General features: G+C 32.9%; 1 protein-coding gene and 9 non-coding genes across 10 annotated transcripts in view; 9 read left to right on the top strand and 1 right to left on the bottom strand.

Annotated features, from left to right (window-relative positions):
• Positions 1-26060, bottom strand: part of GstS1 (Glutathione S transferase S1) — a 491998-nt gene that overhangs the window by 320809 nt on the left and 145129 nt on the right. The gene's annotated exons all lie outside the window — the stretch shown is intronic.
• Positions 527-599, top strand: TRNAV-UAC (transfer RNA valine (anticodon UAC)). Its single transcript has one exon. It is a non-coding gene; the product is annotated as a tRNA-Val (tRNA).
• Positions 6777-6849, top strand: TRNAV-UAC (transfer RNA valine (anticodon UAC)). Its single transcript has one exon. It is a non-coding gene; the product is annotated as a tRNA-Val (tRNA).
• Positions 8972-9044, top strand: TRNAV-UAC (transfer RNA valine (anticodon UAC)). The gene has a single exon. It is a non-coding gene; the product is annotated as a tRNA-Val (tRNA).
• TRNAV-UAC (transfer RNA valine (anticodon UAC)) lies at positions 9413-9485 on the top strand. The gene has a single exon. It is a non-coding gene; the product is annotated as a tRNA-Val (tRNA).
• Positions 9962-10034, top strand: TRNAV-UAC (transfer RNA valine (anticodon UAC)). The gene has a single exon. It is a non-coding gene; the product is annotated as a tRNA-Val (tRNA).
• TRNAV-UAC (transfer RNA valine (anticodon UAC)) lies at positions 16806-16878 on the top strand. Its single transcript has one exon. It is a non-coding gene; the product is annotated as a tRNA-Val (tRNA).
• Positions 20078-20150, top strand: TRNAV-UAC (transfer RNA valine (anticodon UAC)). The gene has a single exon. It is a non-coding gene; the product is annotated as a tRNA-Val (tRNA).
• Positions 20474-20546, top strand: TRNAV-UAC (transfer RNA valine (anticodon UAC)). Its single transcript has one exon. It is a non-coding gene; the product is annotated as a tRNA-Val (tRNA).
• Positions 24624-24705, top strand: TRNAL-AAG (transfer RNA leucine (anticodon AAG)). The gene has a single exon. It is a non-coding gene; the product is annotated as a tRNA-Leu (tRNA).

The following is a 26060-nucleotide window of genomic DNA, read 5'->3' as shown; positions in this document are numbered from 1 at the left end:
CTAAATGAGATATCGAGACATTCTAGGATAACGCTTATATGGGTCTCTGGACTCTATGGAAATCATGAGTAATTTTATAGCAGGCGAATTGGCTAAAAGGGGCGCGATTATGGTTGAAGAGGCGATTGATCACTTTTCTGATATTTCCCTTGCTAAATGTAAGACGGTTTTACAGCTGAAACTATATGAGACTGCACAGGACAGGCGGACTAATGAATTCACATGTGTTATCGCGAGGTCGACCTGGCCCGTATACGATGCCGGCAGGACGAATTTACATACAGAATTCCGTCGTGAGCAAATAAGGCTAATTGTTTCTATTATTACAGGACACCATATAATTGGAACACATGCTAGAAGAATGGGCCTAGGGTTTGACTACTACTGTAAAAGCTGTCGCAACGAAGAAGAGCTTGAGACTGTGTCTCTCCTGAAAAATGTATGCTAAAGGGTATAATTAAGAATGCCTTTGAAAAACGGCTTAACTCTGATTTATTTGAAACTATTGCATGTGCAATATGCAAGCGGTTCCATAGTGTAGCGGTTATCACGTCTGCTTTACACGCAGAAGGTCTCCAGTTCGATCCTGGATGGAACCAAGTGAAGGTTACTTTTTAAATAAACTCTCTCTTTTATAAAAGGTGTTCCGAAATACATGCAAGATTTGGAAAGTAAAATTTTGACAACCAAACAAAAAAAACAAGTAAGAAAGTATGGTCGGTCAAGCCCGACCATATAATACCCTACACTAAGTAAAAGGTCAAAAATATTTTTCTTTTAAAATTTCAATAATTTATATTTTTGAGTGATTTTCGGAAGTGGACCTTATATGGGGGCTATGACTAATTATGGACCGATCACGATGAAATTAGGTGGTGTGATTTGTGTCTATATGAAAGTTTACTGTGTTGAATTTACCAACATTTTTAAGCGATTTATGCACGTTAAAGTGATTTTCGGAAGCGGGTCTATATGGGAGCTATGACTAATTATGAACCGATCGTAACAAAATTTGGTGACATGAATTTTGTATATGTAAGACTTATTTGGAGCTCAATTTGTGGAGATACATTTATAAATTAAACATTTATGACCGATAAAGTACAATTTCGGAAGGACATTTGTATGGGGGCTAGGTGAAATAATGGACCGATTTCAGCCACTGTCAATAGGTCCTTGGGCCGAAAAAATAATATGTACCAAATTTGATCGAAACATCTTCAAAATTGCGACCTGTACTCTGCGCACAAGGTTTACATGGACAGCCAGCCAGTCGACCAGACGGACGGACGGACATCGTTTAATCGACTCAGAAAGTGATTCTAAGTTGATCGGTATACTTTAAGGTGGGTGTCAGACTAATATTTTTGGGCGTTACAAACATCAGCACAAACGCATTATACCCTAACCACTATGGTGGTGTAGGGTATTAAAAAACACACTGGTTGCCCAAAACAAGCCGTTCAAATATTAATATCGAAGCAGTTAGTGTGAGTTTTGGTGAAAGTTCAGGAATACTAACTCGGCGGTCAATAATTGCACATTTAAAGAAGTAAGCGTATAATCACTGAAGACCTCCATGTTTATAAAATCCAATTGTCACAAGAAATTAAGTCTTCCATGAGAAGAGGGTTATTTTAATGGATAATTGATTGCTGGGTTTTCGAGCATAATAATTCTAAGCGACATCAAGGAGATGTTTTGATGTTTGTTTATGTTGACAAATTTTCGTTTTCAACAACACAGTTTAACAAACAGCCCATAAAACGATTCAATTACTGCATGAGACATTTCCTGATCTCGTTTCGGCCTTCTTAAATCGTGTGATTTATCACCTTTGTATTATTCCTGAGCTTATTTGAAGACAAATGTCTAAGCCTACAATCACTGGAGCATTAAAGGAATAAATTGGACTCCACATCAACGAAATTCAGACATATTTATGCAAAATGAACATGAAATATTTCGAGTGCTCAAAAATAATTCAGCTGGGACATTTGTATGGGGACTATGTGAAATCATGGACTGATAAAATTTCAGCCATCTAACTCCTTTTGTTTGATCGTGTTTTCAATAGACGGACGGACATAGCTATATCGTCTTAGATCTTATGAGGACCCACAATTTTGTTAAATATACTTTAGTATTACAATTAAATAATTTACTATTTACCTTTGAATTTTATGTTTTGAATGAAAATAATTTTATAATACATTTTTCTAAATTTGTTCACTCGTTATCAAGTAGCCATACAATAAACACATCAAATTGTTGTCATAATTATTTTAAATAAACTTTTATATAAAATATAATTTTCTTCTGCCTCTGTCTACTCAATTGGTTATGGGCCCAGACATGAACGAAGAAATTTTTGCAATTCAATTATTTGATGGTCGCAATTTCGACAACTGGAAGTTTCGCTTGGAAATTGTTCTGGACGAACATGGTTTGCGAAAATTTATTGAAGAAGATGTGGAGAATATTGTTTCTAACGAGTCTGATGCAGTGAAGATTGCTGATCTTCGTCAAAATGACAAAAAGGCTAAGTCAATAATAATACGCCGTATCGCTGATGCATATTTGGAATACGTGAAGGACAGTACAACAGCGTTTGCCGTTTTAAACTCCCTTGGTAAAGTATTTGCTAACAAAAGTGTCTCAAGTCAATTGTTTTTGCGGAAAAAGCTACTTACAATGAAATGTGGTGAAACGGAAGAGTTGGAAGCACATTTCCGAAAGTTTGATGGCTTGGTGAGACAGTTGGTTGCTTCAGGGGCGAAATTAGAAAAGATTGATATTATATGTCATCTATTATTAACAATGCCTGATTCATTTAATACAGTAATTACAGCAATAGAAACACTAAATCCTGAAACTTTGGAAATGGAATTTGTCAAAAACCGGCTATTGGAAGAAGATAGAAAAAGAAATCGCCATAGTAATCAAGACGAATCTGAAGAAAATGTAGCCATGAAATCCTCATTCAAATGGAAATGCCATTATTGCGGCAAGAAGGGCCATAAGAAACAGAATTGTTTTAAATGGAAGCGTGATCAATCAAATAAGAATGGCAATGCAGCTGAAACGGAAAATAACGCCATTAGTTTTGTTGCAGAAAAGGTTGGTTTAGGTTCATCCGTAAGTACCGTTATGAAATGGGTCCTAGATTCTGGAGCTAGTGACCACATGGCTAAAGATGAACATTTTTTTGAAAATCTGCAAGAGCTTGATGATCCAGTTTTTATAAATGTTGCAAAGAATAAGGTGTGTATAAAAGCATCAATGATGGGTAATGTTAACGGAAGAGTTAACGTTAACGGAAGGTATATAAATTGTCAAATAAAGAATGTGTTATTATGTAAAGACCTTAAGTGTAACCTGTTTTCAATACGACGATTAGAAGTAGATGGTTTCAAGACAGTTATAGAAAATGGAACTGTGAAAATCTATAAAGATGGAATTATGTGGTTACAAGGTATGAGAAATGGTAATTTGTATGAATTTGATTTAAATTGCTCTAAAGGTGCTAACATAAGTTTGACAGCTCAGAAAAATCAACTCAATTTATGGCACCTTAGATTAGGCCACTTGAATGTTTCAGATGTGCAAAAGTTGTCATCCATGGTAGATGGTATTGATTCAATAAAGTCTGAAGACAAGTTGTTTTGCGAATCTTGTGTTTTAGGAAAGCAGTCAAGAAAGCCTTTCAAGTCAAATTCTAAACACAAGTCAAGTCGTTGTTTGCAAATAATACATAGTGACGTTTGTGGTCCAATTACGCCAAATTCTTGGAATGGAAAACGGTATATTCTTACGTTTATTGACGATTATTCCCATTTCACGGTAGTATATCTGTTGTCAAATAAGTCAGAAGTTTTTAAATATTTTAAAGAATTTAAATCCATGGCGGAAAGTATGCACAACTACAAGATTTCTAACTTAAGGTGCGATAATGGTGGAGAATATTCGTCGTCAGAATTCAAATCGTTTTGCAAATGTAATGGAATTACTATTCAATACACAATTGCGTACACACCAGAGCAGAATGGAACTGCAGAGCGCATGAATAGGACGTTAATGGAAAAAGCTCGGTCTATGATGTCCTATTCAGGTTTAACTAAACAGTTATGGTCAGAAGCAGTATGCTGTGCAAATTATCTTACAAATAGAAGTCCAACGAGTGCAATTTGTGAAAAGAAGACTCCTGCGGAAATTTGGTATGGAGTTAAACCAAATTTGTTAAATATAAAGATCTTTGGTTGTAATGCCTACTGTCATATACCAAAAATGCACAGAAAGAAATTGGATATGAAATCAAGGAAACTGATAATGGTAGGTTACAGTGGTAACGGTTATCGTCTTTGGGATTATGAAAATCGGAAAATAGTGCTCGCAAGAGATATAATTTTTAATGAAAATTCCTTTATTTATAAAACGATAACTAATGAAAACAAAAAGGAATTAATTTCTACAGGTATTGACATAGAGAAAATACAACTAAGTGATGAGTCCGTAGAACAAGAATCAAATAATAGTACCAACGTGAATTTGGAAAGTTCGAATAGCAATGGAAATAGTGAAGGTAATGAAAGTAGTGAATATGAAGACTTTGAAGAATTGGAAAATCAAGCGGAAACTCAAGATGAAAATGTTATAGAAGATGTCATAGAAAATCCAACAACTAAAAGACAACAAAAACGACCGGAAGGAAAATCTGAAATGCAGTTAAGAAGAAGTAGACAAGAAAGAAAACCACCAGAAAGGCTTAATTATTATGCCACAGCACTTAATGCGGAAAATTTTGTATCTGATATTCCAAAATCCTATGCTGATATAGAAGGTAGGTCAGATTCAAGGCATTGGTATAATGCAGTTGAAAGTGAATTGAATTCCCTAAAGAAAAACAAGACGTGGGATATTGTTGAACAACCATCCGGAATATCAGTTGTTGATTCAAAATGGGTCTTTAAGCGTAAACTAGATGTAAACGGAAATCCTGGAGAGTATAAAGCTAGAGTTGTTGCAAGAGGTTTCTCTCAAAGGAAAGGTTTAGATTTTGAAGAAACATACTCACCCATTTCGAGTGTTATTAGCCATCGCAAATAATAGAAATTATCATATTCATCAAATGGACGTAAAAACTGCCTTCCTGAATGGTAATTTGAGAGAAAATATATACATGAAGATTCCTCAAGGTTTGAATAATGAAAATAATAAGGTATGTAAACTGAACAAAGCTCTCTATGGCCTCAAGCAAGCTCCCAGAATGTGGAACGAAAGGTTCAATACATATATACAAAAATTAAATTTTAAGAGATCGGAAAACGATTACTGTTTATATATTCGTAAAAACAAAGGTAACCTTGTCTATTTGCTTCTTTATGTAGATGACTTGCTACTGGTAGGAAATGATATTGCTGAAATTGAAACTGTAAAGTCGTTATTAATGGGCGAATTTGAAATGAAGGATATGAAGGAGGCTAATGTGTACTTGGGTGTCAAAATAAATAGAAATCTCAAGCAATCGGAGATAACCATAAGTCAGAAATCCTTTATAAAGAAATTATTAACCCGCTTTGAAATGGAAAATTGCAATGGAGTTGATATTCCTATGGAACCAAAGTTAATACTGGAAAAGAATTCATTATCTGAAGATATTCAACATCGTTACAGAGAGTTAATTGGTTGTCTCATGTACTTGATGATTACTTCAAGACCTGATTTAAGTTTTTCAGTTAATTATCTCAGCCGATTTCAAAACTGTGCAAGCGAAAATCACTGGCAACATTTGAAACGAATACTTAGATATTTAAAGAAGACGATTGATATGGAACTCAAATACGATTCAAGATCGGATAATATTATACATGGTTACTCAGATGCTGACTGGGGAGGTGATGCAGAAGATCGCAAGTCTGTTAGTGGAAATTTATTTCAAATTTATGGATGTACTGTATCCTGGACAACTAAAAAGCAACCAACTGTTACACTATCATCGACCGAAGCCGAGTATGTTGCACTTTGTGTTGCAAGTTGTGAAGCCGTTTATCTCAAAAAGCTTTTGTTAGATTTGGATGTCAAAATCGAATCACCTATAATTATTTATGAAGATAATATGTCATGCATTAAAATCGCTGAAGAACCAAAGGAGCATCAACGAATAAAACACATTGATATTAAATATAATTACGTTCGCAATTTAGTGCAAGATAAAATAATTCGAATTGAATACAAGCCATCAAAAGAACAAGTTGCTGATTTCTTTACGAAATCTTTGCCAAGGATTCAATTTCTTAAATTTAGAGAATGTATTGGATTTATTTAATTGGGCAGTGGTGTTAAATATACTTTAGTATTACAATTAAATAATTTACTATTTACCTTTGAATTTTATGTTTTGAATGAAAATAATTTTATAATACATTTTTCTAAATTTGTTCACTCGTTATCAAGTAGCCATACAATAAACACATCAAATTGTTGTCATAATTATTTTAAATAAACTTTTATATAAAATATAATTTTCTTCTGCCTCTGTCTACTCAATTAATTTAAGTATATACTTATTGTTTCTACGACCAATATTTTAATATGTTAAAAACAGAATGACAAAATCAATATATCCCTCATCTTCTTTGATGGTGGTTAAAAAAAATTGTGCTTCTATTTAATTCAAATCTTGCGTCAATTTTGAGACCCCCTTTATAATGACAGTAGATTTGTAATGAGAGTAATTACAGTTATAATTTATGAAATTGCGAATAATTCTTTCAACTGGTTCCATAGTGTAGCGGTTATCACGTCTGCTTTACACGCAGAAGGTCTCCAGTTCGATCCTGGATGGAACCAAGTGGCGTTATTTTATTTACAAGTATCAGGTATGTTCTGCAAATCACATTTTATAAAAGTGGTTTGAAATCACATAAAAGGTGTTCTGAGCACATAATTTTGTGATTTTAAAACGTTCAACAAAGTCACTAATGTTTTCAAATCACTTGGTTATTTCTGCGGCTATTGCATGGAAAATATTAAAATAAATTATTTAAATAAATTAAACAATATGTCCTTTATTAATTTTCTTATAGAATTACTTGTTTTATTAAAAAAACACTTAAAATTTAATAAAAATCTAGAGACACCTTTTCTGCTGTAAAAAGTTTATTTGCTTTTGTGATTTCTTTTGTGGTTTCAGGTTTGTTTTCAGTTGTCAGCTGTTTATGATTTTCGAAAATACATGGAAGCTTGCCAGACTAAAATTTTTTAATGTCTGTCTAAAATATGTTCAATATCTTTAAATTATTTATAGAATTCGTCATAAAATTTATAATATTTGTTAGATTATATTATAAGTTATCAATATGCGTTAAGTTTTTTGCGCAAATTGGAAAAAAAAATGCAACAAAGTTGAAGCAAGTGGTAACCAAAAGCAATTGTGTACTGTGGCAGCTTTGCTGTTTTGTTTTCTTTTTGACATAGTGGTTGAGCTTGCGCCATAGTTTTTGCAAAATGTTTGTAAAATGTAATTCCATTCTTTTTAATTCAATTAAAGATATAACCGAAGCTCCAGGCATTTTTTTATTTTCACTTTAATATTTCTACAAAATTATTTGCAAAACAAAACATTTAAAATAAACGAATCAGCTGTTTTCTTGTGCTTTCGAAAATTTAAAATCACACCGAAAAATACAATAACAGTGTGATTTACAGAACAGGCACAAATCACACGTGTGATTTTAAAACGGTATGTGATTTGAAATCACGTGGATTACAGAACATACCTGTATGTTAAGTTTTTTTTTATTAATTACATACCATTTTAAATCTCATGTAAAAACAATGAAAAACTACTTGCTACAAAATCTACTATTTAAAAAAAATTAATTAACAAATTAAGTTTAGAAATTAAATTAAAAAGAATGTAAGACTTTGCAGTAAAAAACTATTTTTTTAACAGAATATTTCGACATTTAGAATTTTCTTAAATTTTTATTAAATTATTGAAATTTTATGTAAAAATCTTTAGGGAAAACTAACATAGTTTAAGTCCCATTTTCACAATTTCTGTTTATCGTTTTTCGTAACGATGTATATAATTGTATACTTCCTATTAATATTATTTTTATATTAAAACTAGTTGATCGCCCCGGCTTCGCCCGGTAGCATTTACTAATGTTGTTCTTCAAGTTTCTCCAACCCACTCACACCAGCCTGTTCTTATTTGCAAATAAAATATTTAAATTTGTACTGCATACTTTATGGAGCTTTTTAATTACAGTAGACTGGACTCATAAACAAAAGAACTGCCGAATTTTACCCGGAATTTTTGAATTTTTATTCTTTACAAAACATATCCTGAAAATTTCGAATCGAATAAAAAAAAAATCAGCCAAATCGCTCCAGCCGTTCTCACGTGATGACATTACATACATGGACCATTTCATTTTTATATATATAGACCAGCGAGCTGCAGTGAGCTCTCAAATGAGCTCTCTTGTTTTTGTTTACACATGTACGCAAGCACACACATTTTATAAAAACAGTCAGTCTCGCATGAGCATTGATAGAAGCAGGTTGTGTTACGCTTTTATGCTTGTTTATTTCATTATTTCAGCTATTTGTTTTTGTTTTTGCTAGAGAATAATACTCAACTCATACAACTACAATATCTAAAAACTGTAGTGGTGTGAGTTTGCATTTCGCTGATATAGACTGAGAAAAATATTGAGAAAATGGGGCTAAAGTTTGAATAATCAAGACTTAAAAAGATTTTAATAATTAACAAACCAAAGCAGAATATATCATGCTATAAAATAATAGACTTTATAAAAATCTAACTGCAAATATTTTTTCTAACATGTTATATGAATTATTTTTAAATTTTTTTTAAAAAAAATATCGCAAGTGACAAAAAATTTGTTTAATTTAGATTATATATCTAAGATAACCCACATTTGCCAATAGCCTGACAGTTGGTTCCATAGTGTAGCGGTTATCACGTCTGCTTTACACGCAGAAGGTCTCCAGTTCGATCCTGGATGGAACCAAGTGGTAATAACTTTTTTATTTATTATTATTTTTAATTAATTTAAACACTATTTTATAGTTTTAATAATTAAATTCAAGCTTTAATAAGATTTCAATATTAATTTCAATTATAATCAATTTTTAAATTTGTTAAGGTTTAAAAAGTAATTTTTTTATGGAAATTCAGTTTTATAAACTTTTTATAAAATTAAAAAAAATTAAATATCATTTTCTTTAATTTTTATTGAATTTTCGAGAAAATTTAAAATTTTGTATAAAATTAATGAAAAATAAATCAAGACTTTAATCGTTTACTATGAATCAAAATATAAAAATTAAGGAAAGACCCAAGCTGTGATATTAAGCAATTGTCAGCTAAACATTAATTGGTTCCATAGTGTAGCGGTTATCACGTCTGCTTTACACGCAGAAGGTCTCCAGTTCGATCCTGGATGGAACCAGGTGAACTTCTTTTTTATTAAATTTTTAATCATTTTAATATTTAGTTATTAATTTTAAATATTATTTTTAAATTTAAAATTAATAACTAAATAATTTTAAATATACTCAGTTTTTCAAAACCCATCCATCAAAATCTTTATCGATTTGGTTAAATTCAAATTGTTGGTAATGAATTGTCAGTAATCACTACATTAATTAATTTCGCAGTAAGTTACTGATAAATAATATAATTTTGGTTTTGATCTCAGCATATTACTTGGACGAATATTGTTACCAAATAAATCTCTAGTTATTCCCTATATTTTGTAAGTACATTTGTAAGTGGGCCTCATTATTTTCTGGACAAAGCGAACGAAAAGTAATTAGTACCTAATTCGGTCAAATACTACATACATAGTTACAATGCTATTTTTTGTAATACTAGTTAATTTAAGTTTAAGCTGTCCAAACAATATAAATCATCTCATATTTCAAGGGTTCCATAGTGTAGCGGTTATCACGTCTGCTTTACACGCAGAAGGTCTCCAGTTCGATCCTGGATGGAACCAAGTTGTATATTTTAGTTTTCAAAAAGGTTGTACACAAGTACCAAATATGGCATTTAATTTCATGAGCTGCCATTTAAGTTGAAAGGTAATTAAAATAATATTTGGTGAAACTGAAATTTCAGGCAGATTAGGATTAGACTAGAAACTGCTGCTTGAAATTTCAGTTACGTAATGGATTTAGTAGCAGAACTCTTAGGGCACTGCTACACGTTCAATATATATTGACTGCTATCCAGTATCGCGATATTTATTGAACGTGTAGCATGTAGTATTGATGGATCGCGATCCAAATCGCAGAATAACCTCATTTTGCGTGATCCATTTCAATGGATCGCGATCCAAATATCACAATATATATTGAACGTGTAGCAGTGCCCTTAAATTAACCAGAATTTCTCGTAATTTTTGTCGTATCATTTGAAAAGATGACAGCTTATGGCTGTCATTTATTCAGTTTGTTTCTACAATACATAGAACAATTTTAGAGGGGGACGTTCAAAATTCACAATTTAAGTTTTTTCAAATATATCGTAGAAACGAATTAGAATTCGAGAATTACAACGAATTTTAATTGTTTGTTGAAAAAACATTTTTTAACAAAATTAATACACAATTGCTTGACTTTGTTTTGACATTCCCCTTACCAGCAGAAAACCATCCTCCTAATTATGCAAAAATCAACTTCATCACACTCCCTGCTGGTTCTTCCATTTTTTGTTGGTTTATCAGATTGCTAGTATCATTAAAAAAAATCACACAGACACACATTTTTTAACTTTTTGACCACGTACACTGTCATTATTACTTTAATTACCTTGATTGCGTATTTTTTTCAATCCACAAAATAAAACAACAATGACACAAAAAATAACAACAGCAACAAAAAAAGAGAAGAAAAAATTAACATTGTATTCACACCTTCAACTGCAGCAAAGGAGTACCAGCAGAGCTGATAATGCAACCAGCAATATATACAATACAATAAAAAAAAGAAACATGCTACACTTTAGATTACAAAGGGACAATAAGTGGCAATTGACTCTCCAATAGATTACTTCCGGTGGTTGACTGTCCCTGATTACAGCTTGGTCTAACAATGGTTAGTAGAATGATAATACAATAGAAATTGAAGTAAAAAATTTAAACACACTACACTTCTGATTACAAAGGGACACTAAGTGACATTTGACTCTCCCATAGATTACTTCTGGTGGATTAATAACTACTTTGTAAAATGTAGCGACTGACTTCATTCTAGAAAGCATGGAAACACTAAATTACAAGGGATGTATAATGTAACCAATTGACTTCTTTTTGCATTACTAAGAGCATATATGCGTCACACGACTCAAAACTATATAAATTGAAGTAATTGGAGATTAGTGCAAAATACTGTCTAAAGGATTACAGTTAAGTTTTAAAACTGCAGGGATTTCAGTTGTTATTGTCAAGTATAAAAATGTCTGTCCATATTATACGTGTAATAATTTGAACTTTCACCATTGTCATGTAGCTCGTTATGATCTGCAAAGTACTGAAGGAAGGAGGAGGAAGAGAAAGATGAAAAAAATTAAATATGAAACACCAAAGATGCCTACAGTCGGCTAGATGGGCTGCTATTCAGCCTTTTTCGTGAAAGTGGGAAAGGAAAACTTATTCAGTTACTCAGATCTCTTATATTTATGAACCGATCTAGCTGAAACTTAATAGTAATCTAATCTACATTATAAAGAATAAATGTAATGAGACATTTCATAATAAAAATGTCTGAGGATTTTGAAAACTTGATTTAAACACACATCTTATTGGGAGTATGACTTAAAAATAGATGGATTGTGGGGTTCAGAAGTGGTAATTTTTACACGGAAGATCGCCCAGGCTAGCCAAACAAGTTTGAAGACCAAGAATTGGTGGCATTACACCATGAAGTTTGTTTTCAAACTCAACAAGAGATTGCCAAATCATTGGGATCTACTAAATATTCAATGCGAGCAGCAGGATTCATCCAAAAGCAGGGAAATTGGGTACCAAACGAATTGAAACCGAGAGACCTTGAAAGACGATTTTGCATTGTCCGAAATGATGCTTGAACGCTATAAAAAGAAATCAGTTAATCAGGTAATGATTCACTTGCGATGAAAAATGTATCCATTACGATAATCCGAAGCGTAAGAAATCGTATGTGAAGCCCGGCCAACCAGCCGAATGGATATCAAAGTCAAATATCCATGGCGCTAAGGTAATTATCTGTTTTTGGTTGGAACAAAAGGATCTTATTTATTATGAGCTGTTGAAATTTGACCAGACCAACACAGGGAGCCTGTACCAAATGCAGCTGACTCGTTTGAAATGAGCATTGACCAAAAAATGCCCAGAATATTCGGCCAGACATGAAACCGTAATATTCCATCATGACAACGCTCGGCCATATGTTGCAATACTTGTTAAAAAGTATTTAGAATGAAGTGGTTGGGAAGGTTTGTCTCATAGTTCAGACCGTGACCCGTCCGACTATTTATACCCTACACCACCATAGTGGGGAGGGTATAATGCGTTTGTGCAGATGTTTGTAATGCCCAAAAATATTAGTCTAACACCCACCTTAAAGTATAAAGATCGACTTAGAATCACTTTCTGAGTCGATTAAACGATGTCCGTCCGTCCGTCTGGCTGGTCGGCTGGCTGTCCAAGTAAATTTTTGCAATTTTGAAGGTATTTCGATAAAATTTTGTACATATTATTTTTTCGGCCCAAGGACCAATCCTATTGAAACTGGCTGAAATCGGTCTATTATTTCACATAGCCCTCATACAAATGTCCTTCCGAAATTGGACTTTATCGGTCATAAATGTTAAATTTATATATATATCTCCACAAATTCCGCTCCAAATAAGTTTTATATATACAAAATTCATGTCACCAAATTTTGTTACGATCGGTCCATAATTAGTCATAGCTCCCATATAGACCCGCTTCCGAAAATCATTTTAACGTGCATAAATCGCTTAAAAATTTTGGTATACACACAAAATTCAACATAGCTAACTTTTATAATGACATAAATCACACGACCCAATTTCATGGTGATCGCTCCATAATTGGTCATAGCCCCCATATAAAGCCCACTTCCAAAAATCACTCAAAAATATAAATTATTGAAATTTTAAAAGAAAAAATGTTTTTGCTCTTTTACTTAGTGCAGGGTATTGACCGGCCATACTTTCTTACTTGTTTTTGTTTCGATCGATGCAGAACGCTCTCTCTGGGATACGTTTCACTTTGGAACAGAGTATCCGCTATTCTTGGCCTTGAGCAGTTGTTTTGACACGGAATCCATATGTTGCCAGAAAGATGGGAAAATGTCATAGCTAACAATGGCCAATACTTTGAATAAATTTATGTTATACAATTGTTGCCAAATAAAATCTAAAAAATTTAAAAAATCAATAATTTTTATGTTATATACCTAATATTTGTAAAGAACAGAAGTCATGAAATATAATTTCACTTTTTTCCATGATATTTTTCCTAAATGTTACAAATTTAAACTGTTAACTCTGCCACCTACAACATGGCGTAGGGTATAGTTAGTAAAAAAAAATCAAACCAAAGATATTCACTGCACACACAGTCATAAAAGTCAAACATTCGCAGTGACAAGATATGAGTGCCCAGTCTATATAGCAGTTCACTTAAGGAATGTAATCATCTAGGTGGAAATTTTAGTTCCATGTCTGGGGGGCCAACAGATGGTTGAGTTTCTTGAAATGAGTCTGTGTTATTCGCCCATAACCGGCTTTGCTATGTGTTCAATTGCACCATCCACACAGAGTTGAAATGTATTCTCTTTCGGCATTGTTCTGGATAGAAAAATTATTTTAATATGCTCAACTAACGGTCTCCAGTAACCGAAACGATTTATCTGTTCATAGAAGTATGGTCCTCTTCGAACGGATGGGTTTCGATTATAAGGTCTTCTAGCGACTGTCTCATGCTCTGCAAAATCATTCACTAGTTTCATAATGAACCATCCACTCGGAGGATCGCCGCCAAACGTACGCCTATATTCCATTTGAACCAAAATTACAAACTCCAATGTGTGATAGCGACGGACAATCCAGATTATTTTGTTCAGTGTCCCAGTTTTCTAGTTTCCAGTTTTTCCGTACCTGCGATATAAATTTTGCGATTTTCGAGAAAAACTAATTTTTGGGTCATATTTTGGCGAATGATTCCAATTTCCTTACTGTTATTAATTTTAAGTAAAATCTGTTCAGCATATTATAGTTCAGGTATTTCTAAATATAGTCTGAAAGTTTTCATAAAATCGGAAAACGTTAACCCTTAAATCGTGAAGGTCAAAGTCAAATTTTTCAATATTTGGAATTTCTAATGAAAACATTGCGAAATATTATATATTTTAGGGCCGATTTTGATGAAACTTAAGAAAAATATAACATGAAGTCTAGTATTTACAATAACAGAACAAAACTGGAAATTAACCCTTAATAGCACTCGGGATCCAAATGACCCTGAACTTTTAAAATCACGAAAACGACAATCATTTTGACACCAAGTGCTCTTAAGGGTTAATTTCCATTTTTGTGCTGGTATTGTAAATACTAGACTTCATGTTATATTTTGCTTATGTTTCATTAAAATCGGCCCAAAAATATATAATATTTCGCTATCTTTCCATTAGAAATTCCAAATATTGAAAAATTTGACCTTTGACCTTCACGAATTAAAGGTTAAGGTTTTCCGATTTTATGAAAACTTTCAAACTATATTTAGAAATACCTGAAGTATAATATGCTGAACAGATTTAAAATTAATAACAGTAAGGAAATTGGGCTCATTCGCCAAAATATGACCCAAAAATTAGTTTTTCTCGAAAATCGCAAAATTTATATCGCAGTTACGGAAAAACTATAGGAGGTATTGACATATTTTTTCACATTTTTATTCCCTATTATGTTGTCAATAAATCCCCATGTGATGATCAAAAAATTCTGAAATTTGTTTAACAAAATTTTTAAAAATTTGGAATTGGAGTTTTGAAATTGCCGTTAAAAAAAATATTTTTTTTGGTTATACCTGCGAATAGGTTAACTGTACCCTATGAAGATAAAAACTCATATACAAGTAAATATGGATATATTTTAAGTAAGAATAAACTTTTATTTTAATATTTATCAAAATATGTTAATTTTGTTCCTACCTTTCTTGTCTAGTTGCCTGAGACGTTAATGGCCTGGCGATTTTTTTTATAACTTTAACATTTTATAACCAAATTTTGTCTTTTATATCGCATTAGAACGACAATTACGAACAAATTTTGATTCTTTTAAATTAAATTGCAAAAGTAATTACTTAATAGCAAAATTTTTTAAAAATCTAAAAAAATGCATTTTTTCCCCTTTTAAATGCACCTCAAAATTAAATCGAAAGTCGGCCGTTCTTAGAAAAAGCTAAAAAAAAATGTTTGGTTTAATTTTAGGTCAATACGAAAGTTTTCCGGGGGTACCGTGTTAACATTTCAAAAAATTTAATTCTAAGGGACACTCTAATATATATGTCAGATTATAGTCCAGCCATTACTAAACTACTTCTAAGTAATGCAATTTTTTATTATCCAGTTTTAATCCTTCATCAAATAATTCTTTTAAATTTCCTTCTTTGTGGGAACACTACAAATGATATGAAACTGCCAACCATTGGCATTATTATGAAAATAATGTTACAGGTCATACGGTACAAATAATGAGATTGTTATTGTTGTTATTGGTCGAGCAGCACTGTGAGGATAAGTAGGTATTAGGGTGGCCCTGTATTACAATTTGGGGATTTTCAATGCTGCCAAGGTCTAAATTTACTCTTTGTCATCTAAAAACATTCAGCTTTCATTGCTTTTCTTTCCTTCGTACTTCTCTTTTTAAAAATGCTTATTTTAACGGAGTTTTTTTAAATTATTTTTTAAAAATACATTTCGTAGCCTATTTGTAATATTAATTATTTTGTAATTTGAAATTTCCAGAACATTTTTAACTCTTTCATTTCTGGGGTCAATTTTGACTCCTAAGATCGATTTTAACACATATTGGAATGTCTATAGTCTAGTATAGTATATATTAGGTTTTTTGAACTTTAAAGTCAAATTTGCAGCACATGGCTTTAAGATGACGAAGAAGAACAATTTTAACCCGCATCGAAAATCGCAAAAGAAGGACCACCCTAGTAAGTATGTATCAGTATGTCTCTGATTTTTCACCGCTGAAAGGTAGACGGTTACTACAACTCTCTGTACAAACTTGTATAAGTATGATATTGTAATTTTCACTCAGTATTATATTTCACCAGTGATACAATGAACAAAAAACTGAAATAAAATTAAAGCAAAAAATTATGAACAAAAAACAACGCATAAAATAAACGGAGAACAAAAAATATAAGCTGGAAATGTTGTACATTATAGCTGTACAATATATAGTGACGGTTATTTTTATATATAAACTCAATATTACAGTTATAATACTCATGTATGTCAGTACAGTATAAATATGCAGTTATTTTATATGTAAATGAGTATATTTTAATGATATTGATAATAATTGGAGGGATAATATTTATAGGAAATTAATACAATCACTTCCGTTTTATAACAATTGTTATAAATTAATTTATTTAACAAAAAATATGTTACAATATCTTATTCAAATTTTGTTTATATTAAAATATAAGTGTGGTTTTTGTCTGGGCTATTTATAAGTTGGTTCCATAGTGTAGCGGTTATCACGTCTGCTTTACACGCAGAAGGTCTCCAGTTCGATCCTGGATGGAACCAAGTGGCAAAATTTTTTTTAAATTTTTATTTTAATTTTTTTAAGGTTTTAATTAAATTTTCCAGATTTAAAAAATATTTTTTAATAAAAAAAAAATTTTAAAAATATATTTTTTGAATAATTTTTTTTTTAATTTTTAATATTTTTTTTTAAATTTGTTTTAAAATTGTTTTGCTGAAAAAAACTCAGGTTAAAAAATATTATTCCAGATTTTGACCCATACAATTGGTCAAAATCGGGAAAAATACTATGGCGTTATATATGTACATCTATATTTCGTTGTCAAGGTCTTTGAAATTTCTATCCATCTTGTCTTTATTAATGATTACTAAGTCAGATATAGATCAAAACAAGTAAAAAATAATACCCTACACCAAGTAAATGAGTAAAAATATTTTTCTTTTAAAATTTCAATAATTTATATTTTTGAGTGATTTTCGGAAGTGGGTCTTATATGGGAGCTATGACCAATTATGGACCGATCACCATAAAATTAGATCGTGTGATTTATGTCTATATCAAAGTTAACTATATTGAATTTTGTGTGTATACCAAAATTTTTAAGCGATTTATGCACGTTAAAGTGATTTTCGGAAGCGGGTCTATACGGGAGCTATGACTAATTATGGACCGATCGTAACAAAATTTGGTGACATGAATTTTGTATATATAAAACTTATTTGGAGCGAAATTTGTGTAGATACATAGATAAATTAAACATTTATGACCGATAAAGTCCAATTTCGAGGGGACATTTGTATGGGGGCTAGGTGAAATAATGGACCGATTTCAGCCAGTTTCAATAGGCTTGGACCTTGGGCCGAAAAAGTAATATGTACCAAATTTGATCGAAATATCTTAAAAATTGCGACCTGTACTCTGCGCACAAGGTTTACATGGACAGCCAGCCAGCCAGCCAACCAGACGGACGGACGGACATCGTTTAATCGACTCTGAAAGTGATTCTAAGTCGATCGGTATACTTTAAGGTGGGTGTTAGACTAATATTTGTGGGCGTTACAAACATCTGCACAAACGCATAATACCCTCCCCACTATGGTGGTGTAGGGTATAAATAGGTAAAAAATCGAGGTTCTTGTGGTTTTTTCCTTATATCTCTGCCACTTATGGATCGATTTTCTCGGTTTTAAATAGCGACCGAACCGGGTCTATAGCGGATATATTGATCAATAAATTATTTATGTATATACAGTACGAGACACAAATGTGTAAATAAATTTGGAAATATCTATAATTTGAATTTTTATGCTCAACATTTACCAATCTGACAATATTTTTTACACAATATGAAGATCATGATTAGTGAAGTATAGCAATACAAAAAAATTAATTTCAAGTAATGGCATTTAAATACCAGGATATCAAAAAGTTATAAACTGAATTACACAATTTTGTCGCATTTTCTTTAAAGTTAAATAAACTTGTTATTATTATTTAGAAAAAGAACAATTTTAATCAATTTCATTAATGACAGTTAGTTAAAACATGTTACTAGTTAACAATTTACAATTCTTTAAGGAATATTGAATATGAAGAAGATTATCACCGAAGTTGCAAATTCTGTTACCGAGCAGCTGAAAAATGGTATCTCCCATCGAAAAATATCCACCAAATTCAATATTTCTTTTAATCTGTTGAGAACATAGCGAATATATGTGGTTTGGCTTTTCCAGCACCAATTTGTGGACGGAATTCAATTCTATTGTTAAAAGATGGTCTCACTGTATAACGTCTAGTTGCATCAGGAGAAGAAAATAGTCCCCGTGAGGTACAACCAAAACTATCTTCATGCTACCAAATTAAGATTTCAAAACGTGCATCTCTTAGAGAAATCAAAAGATGTGGTTTTTATGCAATAAAGATTGTTAAAAAACCTCGTTTAACTGAAAGACACAAGTCTCTTCGACTAACATTTGTAAATTTTTTTAAGAAATGGACCTTTGATGATTGGGAAAAAGTTATCTGTACAGATGAATCGAAAATTAACCATTTTAGAACTGATGGACCAAAATATGACTACCAAAAACGAAATGCGCCATTAAAAGACCGTGATTTTATGACGACTATGAAATATGGTGATGGAATATTGCCATTTTGTGGTTGTTTTTCTGCGAAAGGTGTAGGAAAACTCCATAAAATTGGTAGTAATATGAATGCAGAAATGTATATAGACATTATCAAGACAACAGATGTGGATAGTCTGAATGATTGGCGTGGACAAATTGAAAACACTGTGATACTACAAGATAACGACAACAAACATAAGTCTAAAAAGACGCTTAATTTTTTAAAAACCGCCAAAATTACATTGCTAGATTGACTCCCACAATCTCAGAATTTAAATCCGATTGAGAATTTGGTGCGAATTCTAAAACGTCGCGTTTATAATTATCAAAATGCATTTAGAAACACAACTCAGCTCTAGGAGCGCTCCCATGATATCTAGGGATCTATAATGCAAGAAGAGTGTCGCAAACTGGTGGAGAGTATGCCCTCCAGAATTCAGGCTGCCATTGACGCGAAAGCAGGTTATTCGAAGTACTAAAAAAGTTACTTTAGTAATCTGCGCCAAAAGTGTGTAAATGGGTTGCAGTTATTTTTTTTAGATTACTGGAGTATAATTAAGGAAATATTTTATTTATTTAGTCCTAAAATATCCTTAATAAATATTGTTTAAAAAAACACAAAACGTTTCTTTATAAACATTGCACTTTAAAAATGGTGTCACAAAGTGTAAATATATGACCATCATTTACACATTTTTGTCTTACACTGTAAGTTATTTGTGGGCTACGGAAAGTTGATTTAAATATACAGACGGACAGACAGACATGGTTATATCGACTCCGCTATTTACAACGATCCAGAATATATATATATACTTTGGGGAGTCGTAAATGAAAAATTACAAATGGAATGACCCTTGTCAAAAAAGACCGAATAGTCGCATTCGTGATGTAGTACAATTTATGGTAATTTTTTATTAGAGGTTATGACATTCGAAATCGAGCATGAAACCAAGTAAGAATGCGGTAATTCGGCCTCAGGGCTATAAAATTATATTGAAATATATTCCAGAAATAAAATTATATCACAACTGGAAAACTATAGCATGCTAGAAAAAAGATGCTAAAAATATAATAGAGCTAATATAACGAATAATGCAAAGAACCGTTAGCTGGTTCCATAGTGTAGCGGTTATCACGTCTGCTTTACACGCAGAAGGTCTCCAGTTCGATCCTGGATGGAACCAAGTGGCAAAATTTTTATTATTATTTATTATTTTATTATTTTAAACTTAAAAATTTTAGTAATTAAAGTTATTAAAACTAAGAAAGAAATAATACGGTTTAAAAGACATTGTTGGACAATTTTACCTAATAAATTTAACCACTGAACATCTATAATATCTTTCCTTAGAACACTTACTTTAATTTGAGAAAGATCACAGCAGAAGATTATTATTATATTGTCTCCTCTGATGGAAGTCATGCAAAATGCAACAAAGGTTTAATTTCTAAATTTTTTTAAAGATTCGAGTATTGAAAATTACCATTATTTCTTAACCCTTTAAGGGGTTCCATAGTGTAGCGGTTATCACGTCTGCTTTACACGCAGAAGGTCTCCAGTTCGATCCTGGATGGAACCATGTGCTTCAATTTTTTACTCTCAAACAAAAAATTACACTCTCATATAAATATAAAGGGTGTGACAAAATGGATACAAGATTCGTAAGGGTATTTTTTTAAGCACGATAAAACTTGAAATTGTAAAAAATAACACTAAAAGGTAAATTTTAATCAAACAATTTTTTGTTGGTGTATTTTTTTAGCTTTTATTTAGAAACATTTGTACAAAATTAATTTATTCAAAGTATTGGCCATTAGGTTAGGTTACGTGGGTTGCTAGCAATTTAGCGAGTTCACTCGTAGGCCTTGTGGGCCATTGTGATACCCTTAGAAATACTATTCCCTTATGCTGAAAATTCGTACATAAAGTGAGAATAGTTTCCCTCCTTAATTTCGTTGACTATGTGATTCCTGTGATCACCGTGGGAACCAACCGGTACTTCTAATAAATCTGATCATATTTACTAGTGACACATCTCTGAGACAGTCCAGATCATGGAAAAGAGCTCTACCAAGATGTAGTAGTCTATGCTCTTGTAAGGCTGGGCATTCACATATAAAGTGCTATACCGATTCCTCCTCCTCTTCATCTAAACAACTTATACAGTAGCTATAACGTGGGTAACCCATACGTTCCGACATATGTCCAATCATACAGTGCCCAGTAATTATACCCGTAAGAAGCCTGATCGAATTCCTGCTAAGATACAAAAGAGTCCTAGTTCTATCCTCTCAGATTGGGCCAGAGCATTCTGGATATTCTACAAGTGATGATATTTGACCACCTGAGTTCCGTCTCACTCAAAGCCCATTCATCTATCAATCTCGATACTGTCACCAGGGGAGTGTGAATATCCCTTTGCGCTAGAGATACGTCCAGGGACGACCCGTTGGTTGCGTACTCATCAGATACTTCATTTCCCCGGATGCCCTCGTGTCCTGGAACCCATATCAACTCGACGTGATGTTGTGTCAGTTGTGCCAGTGATTTGATACAATTGAGAAGACATTTCGACCAGATCACGTTGGAGTTAAGAGCCTTGATTGATGCAAGGCTGTCCAATTAGATATGTATAGTCGAATTTTCGAGTTTCAGTTCCCGGATTCTTCTCGCGGCTGTATCGATGGCATAAATCTCTGCCTGGAAAACTGTGCAGGTATCGGGTAATCGAATAGACATCAAAAGGTCCAGTTCATCTGAGAAGATTCCCGAGCCCGTGCCTCTTTCTGTCTTTGAACCATCAGTGTAGATTGAGATCACGTCATCCCTTAGGACAGAGTTCGCGGCCCAATTATCCCTTGGACAGTATTGGCCATTGTTAGCTATGAAATTTTCCTATCTTTCTGGCAACACATGGATTCTGAGCCAAAAGAACTGTTAACTTTTTGATGCCAAGAACGAATCAAGCCAGTATCAGATATTCTGCTCCAAAGTGGAGCGTATTCTAGAGTGAACGTTGTGAATCTATCGAAACAAAAAGTATTCGGCATAAACCAGTGACTTAATGTGGTTCCACAGAAAATAATCGAGAGCTGTCAAATCGCACAATCATGGAGGCCAATTGGAAGGTCCATTTCTTGAAATCAAGTTGTCGGCGTACCTATGGTCGCCGTAAGGTACGAAGCGCCATCCTGTTGAAACCACATTTCGTCCGTATCAAAGTCATTCATATTTTCCAAACAAAATCATTGATCATGTTGTGGCAACGATCTTCATTTACGTTTACGCGAGTTACGGTTTAATTTTTGTAGAAATATGGTCTGATGATGCCACTAGCGTGTAAATTGCACAAAACGGTGCATTTTTCTTGATGAAGTGAAGTGTAGGGTTCAGTTTCCAACTGCTCTAGAGCACAATCGTCGTAAGAATGACGCATATGATGGTCTCGTGGCTTTTATTGCTTCACTAGCTGGATCTTATACGGGTGTAGGCCAAGATCTTTGATCAAAATTTTCCACGTACTGGACGGACAGAGCCCCAATTCCTGCGACCGACGACGAATCGATAAATTTGGATCTTGTGCATACTGAAGAGAGCGATATTCTCTTCAGTACGCACATTCCTTCGACGTGTTGGTGTTATTGCATCATTTAGAGAGTATGTGGTAGGAAATCTAACCAAATTTCGAAGGATAGCTTGCTCAGATGGATGATTATATGAGTCATAACAATCCCGTAGTCATCTATAAGTTATTGTTGTTGTAGCAGCATAAACCATTTTACAATCCTGACCACAGACATGCTGGGTATAAGTTGAGGACGGTACGGTCTATGCGTGACCGTGCCTGTTGTTCCATCCTGATCTTAGTTGTGCCAGAACGACTCTTGTTAAACGCGGTAGAATGTTCTCGGTGACTGATATCGATGGTCCCGATAGCAAGTACGACATTCAAACGGTATCCTGCTACCGCGGAACTAATGGCGTTTCTATGTATTTCGATCAAAGCTGTCATATAAGAGCTGCGATCAAATGGATCCTGCACATACTTAAATATGCTCTCCTCCACAGAGAAAACAGATTCGTGAAAGCAACCGAATTTGTTGCCAATCGAATGATTCTACCTTAGTGACCGCTATAATTGGCTAAAAAAGGTTAATTGCTTCAGCCGAAATTCTTCTTTATCAACTGACTTTCTGTTGATAGAACCGAAAAATTCTATGTGTGCAACCGAATCATTCGATTGACAACAAATTCGGTTGCTATCACAAATCTCTTTTCTCTGTGTCGTATTTTCGTAGGTTCTATCTGACATGCCACATGGGAGACTCCGACTCTGTGAAGTCGAAGTTTGGATGACTCCTCAGTTGACATCCCAGAAGCAACTGTTGCGTCAACATGACGTTGTGTTGCTTGACCGGTAAAATCTTAGTTTCCTTGTGAAGGTGGTGTTCGGAGGTAATTTGAAGGCAGCCTGACAGTTTTGAATATTTCTCCACTGAGTATCACTTAATGATGGCGACCATACTGGAGCTGTATAGATGACCACTGACTGGCCAATCCTCTATAAGTTGTGCGAATTAATGACTGATTTTCAAAGTAAATTTGGATAATTGGTAGCATTGTTTAAGCTTCAATCTATTCATGATGATTTACCAGAAAATACTGATCATAAATTTCAAAAAGTGAGCCCAGTATGACAGTTAAAACTTTCCTAAGTTCTATTGGGCTTAAACAAACACCTTTTGTTATAAATTTGTCTAATGCCTTTTATTTTAATTTAAACAATACAATATTAAACATTGCATATCATTCCAATTCTAAGCAATACCATTTATGCATTGTGGAGAATTTCATTAACTGCTAAACAAAATTACTTTGAATTGCAATTCAATGGGTGTCTTGTTCATTTCCATTTTTTTTATTTATTTTAATTGTGTGTGCCAAACATTTGTCTTGAAGTTCCAGCAGTTAAAAGACAAGAATTTCTGTTGTAATGGCCATTTCTTGTTTTTGTGTTCCATAGATGCTCTCGCTGGCTAAGAATAGAAATAGTTTTTACAAGTCTTCTTTTTAAATTATAGAAATTTACAGGTGGAAGGAAGTATTTAAACAATTGTTTGTCATTTATTGTCTTGTTAATTTCTTGCTATAATTAAGAATTGATTTTCAAAGGAGATATGTACAAGTAATGTGGACAAGAAAGAGAGGTAGGCTTAAATGCCTAAATCATTCCGTTTGATGATAATGATGATATTTGTTGTCTAAAGTATTTAGTAGGTATTTTTATTTATTTTTTAATGAATGACTGGTATAAAATTGTTAAATAGTTTTCTTTATTGTTGTGTGGTGAATAGTTTTTCAAGGAAACTGTACATAACGTTTGATATGAAAGGTATAAAAATATGATGTAAATCAGCAGATAAGAATATTTAAGTCAATTTCTGCCTCTTGTATGCTGAGGTAGCATTTTTTTTAAATTGTTAACAGAATTCTGGCATAATAGCGATTTAATTTAAGAGAAAATCGAAACGTATAAAGCTTTGGCAGAATTTTTGCTTGAGATTAATAAAAATACTTAATTAAATGTTCCCTAATGAAAATGGGCAACATGCTGTGCGTGATGAGGGCTGAAAACTGGCAACATTGTGATTATAACGGTAGCGTGGCCGAGCGGTCTAAGGCGCTGGTTTAAGGCACCAGTCTCCTCGGAGGCGTGGGTTCGAATCCCACCGCTGCCAAGAAGCTTTTTTATTATTTTTTTTAAACAAATTTCTTCTATTATTTAGTTTTCTTATTATTATGAGTTTTATTATTCTTTATAATCAATGTTTGCTGCTTAATTTAAGTATATGAATAGTTAGCTAAACTTTTCTTAGTTGTAGCAAAGTTCTTTTTTGTTGATTTGCTTAAAAAACTACTTTCCTGTAATCATTTTATTTATGTGTACCCACCTAAATCAAGCAAACTTTATTTCTCATTCTCAATTTTAGTTTTCAGTTTTCACAACAAAGAATTCTACACAAAATTACCCCTAAAAATATGCTTTCAAAGGCAATAAATGCAAAAGAACAGATTTTATTTTATTTTGAAGTAAAATGCACATTAAAAAGTTTTTCCTTTCTATGGTTCCACACTCCTATTACATACTTAGTTACTTACTAACATTACATCGAATAGGTGGAGTAGGAGGAGGAGGTTCAGGAGGGCGTAAAAACTTTTTGGCAACACAACAATATCATTATGATTTGAAGAAATAACTCCAACAACAATGACTAAAAGGTATGCAACATTTTTTGCAATTTAATTCAGAGCTCTTAGTTGTAAGTTTACAGGGAAAATCTGTTAAAAAATATTTTCCACAATAAATAAACACAAGTTTTGTTTGGAAAAATAACTTTTTTTTTACCAAAAAAAAAAGAAAATACAACATTAATTTCGATTATAAAGTATAAAAATTGCAATAAACTACTTGCATTTTGTGTTTATTATGAAGAGTATAAGTTAAAGAAATTTGTCATTAGAGAAGTTGCCAAAGGACCCAGCAGCAGAGATGATTAGAGATATTTATGGAAGATCAAGGAATTATAGAGGAGGGGTGGAAAGTTAAAAGTAAAATTAATCAGTGGCCTGAGATTAGTTAAATTAATATTAAAGATTTGTTATAAAAGGCGTTCGAATAGGGACATTCGAACTTTGACATTTGATAGATTTGTTGAAGTTACATCTATCGAATTAGCCATAATTTATTCAGTTTGTTTTGGCAAATCTCCATGGAAGGATATAGCGTTCAATAACACGTGCAATTAAAATGAACGTTCCGAGAGTTTCCCCCATTTTATCGTGACCATAATCGTTCTACCGATTGAACTATTCGCAGTGGTGGATAAACTTGACTTAACTGGTTCAGTAAACCGTAACCCAACACCTGTACGACAACGAAATGAAAGTAATCTGCCGAAAACAACGCCGCTATCAGTGAGAATGTTCAGTACAATCCGAGACAGTCGACTTCGCGTAGCTCACAGGATCTGGGGTTTTTGCAGACCACAGCTTGACGAATTATGTGTCGTGACCCGTGAAAAATTCAACAGAG

This window comes from Calliphora vicina, chromosome 5 (genome assembly GCF_958450345.1).
Source record: "Calliphora vicina chromosome 5, idCalVici1.1, whole genome shotgun sequence".
In the NCBI taxonomy this organism is placed as follows: domain Eukaryota; kingdom Metazoa; phylum Arthropoda; class Insecta; order Diptera; family Calliphoridae; genus Calliphora; species Calliphora vicina.
This window is presented reverse-complemented; position numbering and strand designations above follow the sequence as displayed.